Genomic DNA, 8,741 nt, shown 5'->3' on the forward strand with positions numbered 1-8,741 from the left:
ACTGCTCTTTAATACTCTTGCGACCAGCGGCAAGTACAGAACGTTGACATCTACAGCCGCGTCCTTGGTAAGATGTAAAATGGTCACCCTACGGATTAAGTTAATGCACAGAATGTAGAAAGTGCCACGCCACAGATGTTGAGGCCTAAGAGCAGTGGCTTCATCTTTAAACCCCGTCATGACACGGAAATGCAATAATGGAAGTATCCATCAACGACGACCACCATTACTCTTATTTTAGGGAAGACACTGGAATGAAGGAAGATGGATGTAAACTGGAATGGTGGTAAAAGCAGCAAAAGTAAGAAACATTTTTGAGGAAGGAAACCTAATACATGTGAAATCTGTTTTTCTTTAAGTTGTTACGGTGCTAATAATCCACATCATGCACTTGCTGGTCAACCCACAGGGTGAAAGGTGATTAGAATATGCTTTCAAACTATTATTCTTGTATTAAGTCAGTACTGTGGCAATAAAATGTATTAACACTGGTTATTTCAGGGGTCAAAGAGATTAAAAGTTACAGGATGGCCGAGGGGTGCCTGGGTGGCTCAGTCGGTTGAGCGTCCGGCTTCGGCTCAGGTCACGATCTCACAGTTTGTGGCTTCGAGCTCCACATCAGTCTCTGTGCTGACAGCTTAGAGCCTGGAGCTTGCTTCGAATTCTGTCTCCCTCTCTCTCTGCACCTCCCCCGCTCATGCTCTGTCTCTCTCTCTCCTTCAAAAATAAATAAAAACATTAAAATAAAAGTTTAAACAAAAAAGTCATAGGGTGGCCAAAGAAGAAAATTAGAGACCAAAAAATTTGAAGAGGTTGAGAGGCAAAAAGATGGGTCGTGGGAAGTAACCTATGGCCCTTGGCCACTGGTTCAAGCCCACAAGGGAGGACACATACGAAGTGAGGGCTCTCATCCTTCCCTCAGACCATCACTGAGATGCCCACGTAGCATGCAAACTCAAGTGTGCTCGACTACAAAGAGAAAATGGTAGTGGACTGTGGACCCGGGGAGGCTCTGCACTTGAGTGGACAGGGAGAGACCATGTGCAGAGACTCATGGGGGATGATGGGCTGCCACTAAGGACCTTCCAACCCAGACAGTGTTCTGTACAATCACAGCAGTGACACGCATCCAATAACAGGAACAGCTCTGTGTACAGGACTCTGTCGGCATGGCCCGTCCTGTCTTGGGAAGGGAAAATAAAGAGATTCACAGACCTGGGAAGAAGTCTATGTAGTTGAATGCACCTTATACTCACAGGGGAGGCTTTTAAAAAGTTAAAATCACATAGGCACCAGGATGGCTCAGTCCATTAAGCATCCAACTCTTGGTTTTGGCTCAGGTCATGATCTCACAGTTCATCAGTTCAAGACCCACATCAGGCTCTGTGCAGGCAGTGTGCTGGCAGTGCTTGGGAGTCTCTCTCTCCCTCTCTCTCTCTGTCCCTCCCAGTTCTCTCTCAAATAAGTAAATAAAATACGCTTAAAAAAATTAAATCACAAGCTCTTGGTAGGGACTGGGCATCTGCATTTTTAGAGGCTCCCTCAAGTACTTCTAATGTACAATCAGGTTCAAAAATCACTGATCTAATCCAACCCTCTCTTATGACAAATAAAAAGAGCTGAAGCCCCAGAAGGTCCAATACTGTAACTCGACCAGGGTCACACATACAGAGGACACATCTGAGCTGGAAGCTTTAGCCTTCTAACTGCCAAGTCGTTTTTTTCTAGCCACACTCCTAGACTGTTCATCACTCACCAGCTGTGTTTCAAAAGTAAAAAGAACATTTTATAGATAGTATAGGGTTTGGCATGTATGTAAATATAAGATAAACATAAACATAGATGTCATATGTACATATACACCATAAAAATACTGATACATACCCATATACATGTTTATATGTCTATATTCTGTATATAAATATTTACACGTAATTTCAACTTGAGGCAAAAATGTATAATCAATATGAAATTTGCCCATATGTTTCAGACTTTCAAAAGAAAATCTTTGCACACAGAACGTTATTTTTTTTATTTAATTTTTTAAATGTTTACTTATTTTTGAGAGAGAAAGAGAAAAGAGCATGAGCGGGGAAGGGGCAGAGAGGGGGAGACCCAGAATCCACAGCAGGCTCCAGGCTCTGAGCTGTCAGCACAGAGCCCAACACGGGGCTCGAACTCACGGACCGCAAGATCATGACCTGAGCTGAAGTCAAATGTTTAACTGACTGAGCTAGCCAGGCACCCCTAATGTTCATCTATTGTGTGTGTGTGTGTGTGTGTGTGTGTGTGTGTGTGTGTGTGTGTGTGAGAGACAGAGACAGAGAGAGAGAGAGAGATTGAGAGAGAAAGCAGGGAAGGAGCAGAGAGAGATGGAGACTGAGAGAATCTCAAGCAGGCTCTGTGCTGTCATGCTGTCAGCACAGATCCCAATGTGGGGCTGGATCCCACGAACTGTGAGATCATGACCTGAATTGAAACTCAGATGCTTAACCAAGTGAGCCACCCAGGCGTCCTGAATGTTACTCTTTAAATAGGTACTACAAAATCAGGAGGAATGTTTTAGTAGTTTTTTTCTTAACGTTTATTTATTTTTGACCAAGCACGAGCGGGGGAGGAGAAAGAGGGAGACACAGAATCTGAAACAGGCTCCAGGCTCTGAGCTGTCAGCACAGAGCCCGACGCAGGGCTCCAACTCACAGACCACGAGATCATGACCAGAGCTGAAGTCGGACGCTTAACCGACTGAGCCACCCGGGCACTCCAGCACTTTGTTAGTAAAAAATAACAGCAGCATTGTCAGAGATCAGTGTAGAACTCGTTTTGTGTACCCTGTTTATAACTTATCCAGAAGAGACAAAGCGCAGGGGAACACACACATTTCTAGGCAACACTAAGTTCTTGCAGGTTGGGAAATGGCAGACTAACAGGAAGACACCGTGGAAAGACTGTCTAATGAAGATGTCATCAGTGTGCACGAGAGCAGGGTAACCAGCCAGAAACTTCACTCTGGGGAAATTAATATAAAGAATACTTTAAGTATAGATTATGAATTCTGACTTCTAACTTCTCTTGGAAAATAACCTCATAGATTTTCAAAAATGGCTACGGTTGCCTCACCTTTATATTAAGCACGAGAATGGGTAAGCAAATGAATTTAACTCTAATGGTCAATGTCAACAGGGTGATAAAAACGTATACCAGTTTGTAAAATAATCCAGGATATTTGGGATCAGAGGTAATGATGATAATATGAGGCAGTAACAGTGAAGATGGTTGGAACCAAATTATGCCCTGTCTCATTATTTCCTTCTCTGGGACACCTCAAAGCAAAGGTAATACGCTTTCAAGACAGAAGTAGCAACTACACTCTATATTCTACACTCTATATTCTACTTTTGGTGAGGGATCCTTTATTGTACGAGTGAATCAATTCAATCGTCCGTACAAATGAATCAAATGAGCACATAACGTAGAGAGAGGAGAAAATAACGGCGGGAAGAAATAATTATCACAAAAGCAACCATATGTGATCTCTAAACTGTCCCACAGAGTTCCTGCACACTTTCATAGGACTCTTGGTATCTACAAATTACAGTTTTTTTAAAGAAGGATTTAAAGGACATAGAAGACTATTCTTCCTAAATTAGAGCCCCATGGGCTATAGCAATCCAAAAGTATGAACAAAATGACCAGAAAGGTGACAGACCTTGCAGACGCCTGCAAAAGGCCCAGAGATGATGAACTAAAGTGGCCTAGAAAATGAGGGGTTTCCACACGAAGACACAGTGAGCTGGGAAAATCTCTTCCTTCTACCAGACAAAGATTAAGGGGGTAGAGGGAAAACTGGCAAACCCTACAGGGTATAGAGTCAAGGAAGAACACAAACTTGGCAAACCCTGGAAAATTACAACAGTGAGAGGGGCCCATGCAGGATCCGTACAACCACCCTCTGTCCATTCATTCAGTCCACCAATACTTCGTGAGCTGCTGGTGCCGTGGGTACGGGGGGAAAAGCAAGCCCCAACCCCTGTCCTCAGACCACTTACACTCTAGTGAGTGAGAGCTATCAAACAAAAGGTTTTTGCAAGTAAGTTCTCAGTTTCGTCAAATCTAAAATCCCATTAAGTGCAGGTTGTGCCATTAACTGTAAGGCATCTCCCAGGTTCAGAAGGAACAAAAAGAACAAAACGTGGCGGGGGGGGGGGGGGTGGTGGGGGACATGTACGTGAGCACTTACAAGACACAGGTGCTCCAAGTGTGACGCAAGCTATGAGAGAGACGAAGAGGCGCCAGGAAAGTTGGGGGGGGGGGGGGGCCGGGTGCGGGACAGCTTCTCTCAGGCAGTGACCTTGAATGTGAGTCCCAAAAGGCACACAGGTGTCAGACAGGTGGGAAGGGGGAACAAAAGGCAATGTGAGATGATGCAACATGGGCAGCTCTGCTACGGGGTCTACCTGACAGGCTGAGGTGAGAAGGAGCTCAAGGGAGGACGCAGGGTCTGTAACAAACTGAACGGGTCATGGCCAGTCTAATGACGCACGAGTTCTGATTTTGTAAAACAGGACGTGAACCATAGGAAATACTTTCTGGAGACTCTATGTGGCCCATAGGCTACCATATTAAAGACCTGGGGACCCATTATAAGAGTAATGGCAAGCCATGGGGCGCCTGGGTGGCTCTGTCATTTGAGCATCCGACTCTGGATTTCAGCTCATGATCTCATGGTTGATGGGATCGAGCCCTGCTGCCAGTGCAGAGACTGCTTGGGATTGTTTTCTTTCTCTCTCTCTCAAAAGTAAATAAACTTAAATTAAAAATACCCCAGAATATACAATCAACAGGGCTTTGTAAGTGATTAGATAGAAGGGTGACTAAAAGTGAGATGCCAAGGTTTCTAGAAAGAACTGGATGAATGGGGCTGAGCTACTGAACTAGAGGAGGGGCAGAATGGTTTCAGTGGTATGTGCCCCGCTGGGCACTCCAGTCTGATACCAGGACAGATACGGAGCACACAACTAGATAGGAATGCGGGGATCAGTACAGAGGTCTGGACTGGAGACACAAATCTCGGAACACCTAAATCGGGTCCCCCGGGGAAAGGCACTGAAATGCAGATTTGCAGTTTTGTGTGCACGAGGTTCCCGGAGGAATGCTCCTGGGATCAATACCTCTAGGGAAGTGAGGCAAGAGAACTCTGTCCAGGGAGGAGACGGGACAATTCTGGAGATGGAGGTCCTTCACAGGCGTCCTGTTTTGGGGCAAGGGAACCAGTCCCTAGTAGCCTCCACCCACACTGCCCAGTCATTGAACATGGCCTACACAGAGGGGGAGTAGGACCAAGGGCAAAGTGGCTCTCTTAGGCTGAAGGTACTTCCTGGAGACAAATTCCTCTGGCGGCCGGCAGCCCCTTCATCTCCCCCCCACCAGGGGAATGAGTGCCTCAATCTAACAGCAAGGTTGGGATCTAGGTGGTACCCCCAGAGCATTCCAAAGCACCCAAAGAGACCAAATCTCTGACAACAGTGGGTTTCCCTGTGTTGTTTGTCACTTCTCACTGCAGATGCGTTCTCAGCAGCTGCTGCCTTCTGTTGGGAGTCCTGTGCAGGTACCGAGGCATCCCTAGGGGGTGACTTCTCCTTGCTTCCTTTAGCACCCTACAGGTTTCTCCAGTTCTTGACCAATCTCTGTTGGCCCAGGGTTTCCAGACCTGGCAGGCAGTACAAAATCAACCCCACAACATCCCATAGCCAGGGCTGGCTTTTAGAGTGTGGCATTGTTTGCTTGTTTTTATGTTTTTGAGAGAGAGAGAGAGAGAGAGAGTGTGCACGAACAGGGGAGGGGCAGAGAGAGAGAGGGGGACAGAAGATCCGAAGCAGGCTCTGCAACGATAGCAGTGAGTCCGTTGTAGGGCTCGAATTCAAGAACCATGGGATCGTGGCCTGAGCTGAAGTTGGATGCTCAACTGACAGAACTACCCAGACACCCCAGGCACTGCTTTTACCAGTGGCCTGAGATGGACATTTCCTTGGTTTCCAGGACTGTGGGTAGTATTTTTCTAGTCCTCAGTCAGGGAGAGAACAGGAACTTCTAGTTCCCGGGCTTAAGTGAAGAGGCAACTCCCAGCTGCCCATGGTACTCAAAGGGCCTGGAGCCTGGACTCCTACCAACCTCACGAATGCCCAGCCCAATCCCCCCGAGCTAAGGCTCACAGCCGTGGCCATGTCACCCGGTTCCTGTGTTGTATCTGGTTGGTACGCTGTGTGTTCCAGTGCTTTTTTCTAGACTTGAGGACAGGGTCTGAGCTCCTCTACCTCGTCACAGTCCTCCCCATGGGGCTTGGCACACAGATGGCCCTGCGGGACCCAACTGGAATGGAAACTCCTCCGTGTTTCCAGATATAAGCTTGAGCCTGGGCCTAGCGCCTCCCTCTTGGTGGTGTGACAGGGTAAGGGGCATGAGGCGGAGGTGCCCCTTTTTGTTTTCTGCTCTGTAAAATCAAGAGGAAGAGGGGAGCGGAGGGGGGCAGTGTGCCCACTGCCTCGGCCACTGCCTCTCACATTCTGTTACCTTGGCTTCCCTTGCCAAGGCAGAAAAAGCAGCAGGAAGACTTGTTTAACATTTATTCCCTGTTTTTTTTTTTTTTTTTTCCACTTCCTCTGAAATGAATATGAATACACTCTGGTCTTTACACTCCGCAGGAGCTAATCCCCCACTGGAAGCTTTGGGGAGCCTCATTCCTTCTCGCGGATGCAATCTGTCGACACAGGCTTTCCTTCGGGCTCTTCTGGAAGGTCTAGGGTGGATGGAGCGGCTCTCTGCTTGGAGCTCTATTACATTTATAACCGTGGTTTTTCACAAAGAAAATAACATAGGAATTGCTTCCAGAACCCAAATGCCTGTGTCAAATGATGCCTTCTCTTTGAGCAGCAAGGCGGCTTTCGGGGGCTTGTCTGGGCACCTGAGTGTGCCCCCACCGCCTCTCAGCTGCCGCTGGAGGGGGGCAGTCACTGAGGCCTGAACCCACCGCACACGCTCAATAGGAAATGTGTACTTTCATTGTTGAAAGAACCATGGGAAGAAAACGATATTTTAATAAATGAAAGGGCTTAATAAGTATTATTTGCTAACTAAAATCATATTTCCCTTGAATGTCTTGGGCCATGTATCAACTTCATTAACAAAGAAAAATCTGGCTGAAACGTTTAATCCCTTCAAATAATGGCAAAAAAATTCTCAATATTCATCTGGGGGGGGGTGGGCATTTAGTAATTGGTGTGTGCAGAGCACTAGAAGGAGGCCCTGTGGAGGTATTTTGTCTCTAGTATCAAGAAGCTTTTTTTTTTTTTTTTTTTTTTTTTTTTTTTTTAATGTGTTTTATTTATTTTTGAGACAGGGAGAGACAGAGCATGAACAGGGGAGGGTCAGAGAGAGAGGGAGACATAGAATCTGAAACAGGCTCCAGGCTCTGAGCTGTCAGCACAGAGCCCGACGTGGGGCTCGAACTCACAGACCGCGAGATCATGACCTGAGCCGAAGTCGGCCGCCCAACCGACTGAGCCACCCAGGCGCCCCTGGAAGCTTTTTAAGGTACCTAATTTATTTTGTGGCTCGCTCAGTGGGATAAAAATGGTCTTAGAATTGCTAATCCAGTTGAGATGATTTAAATTACTCAGGGCTGTGGAAGGCTATCTGTTAAATTATCTGCCCATGCCCTCTCACACACTTGTGCTTTTAAATCACACAGAGTATTTTCTCTGTGCAGACTAAGGAAGCCTCATTATAAAGCACTCCCAGCCCTCTCCGTGAATCATGCGGAATGGGAATCCATCTTAGAGTTACAGTCATATATCTCCCCCGCGCTATCTGATGAAGCTTTCTGCTGGTTTCTTGGGTGGCCAATCACACGACAGATATATGACTGTGAGACAGGAACCGAAATAAAATTCCTATAATACCCTTAGGGGGAAGGGGGATTGTCACTGGTGAGCGTTGAAGTCAATGACTTAATTTTCTTGAAGCTTCCCTCCACCCTCACTTTGGGCTTGGAACTCAACACCCAAAAGAGCCGCTTCATTTATCTACCGAATCCGCGATACTTCAAGCTGCTATAGCTTTCCACATTGTCTTCCAAGGATTTCAATAAGTGGTTGAACATCTTTCCCGGTGGAGTTAACGTAATACTCTAATCAGCAACCTCAAGAGTGCTTTACACGGTCGCACTCTATGAGGCAGAAGGATTAAAAAGCAAAGCATCCGGTGTTTCCAGAAAGTACCCTTTTGATGACACTGTGGCAATGAATCTCAAGACCAGAGGGTGCACTCTCAGATCCCTGTTGTCGGTGGCTGTGAACGGCACACAAGATCCCGAAATCCTCCAGCCCAACCCCTACATCTGTCTCATCCGTGTAACAGCAACACCAAGCGCAAGCAATGTTGCAAATGTGTGATTGCCACCCCAGAAATCACATCAAGGGTAAGAAATGCATTCCCTAGGGAGTAATTCCATGGCTCCCCCTCACGTGCATGGGTACTATTTCTCAACAAAACAAGTAAATAACCTGAAACCATTTTTTAAAACTTAGGGGCGTCTGGGCAGCTCAGCTCATTGAGCCGCCAACTCTTGATTTCGGCTCAGGTCATGATCTCGTGTTCGTGTGAACCCCGAGTCCGGCTCTATGCTACCAGTGTGGAGCCTGCTTGGGACACACTCTCTCTCTCTCTTTCTCTCTCTCCCCCTG

General features: G+C 46.8%; 1 protein-coding gene across 2 annotated transcripts in view; it reads right to left on the bottom strand.

The window, feature by feature from the left end:
* Nucleotides 1-8,741, bottom strand: part of PRDM6 (PR/SET domain 6) — a 286,639-nt gene that overhangs the window by 199,543 nt on the left and 78,355 nt on the right. The window lies entirely within an intron of this gene.

The sequence above is a fragment of the Panthera pardus genome, unplaced genomic scaffold, assembly GCF_024362965.1.
Source record: "Panthera pardus isolate Hobbes unplaced genomic scaffold, ASM2436296v1 HiC_scaffold_2, whole genome shotgun sequence".
Classification (NCBI taxonomy): domain Eukaryota; kingdom Metazoa; phylum Chordata; class Mammalia; order Carnivora; family Felidae; genus Panthera; species Panthera pardus.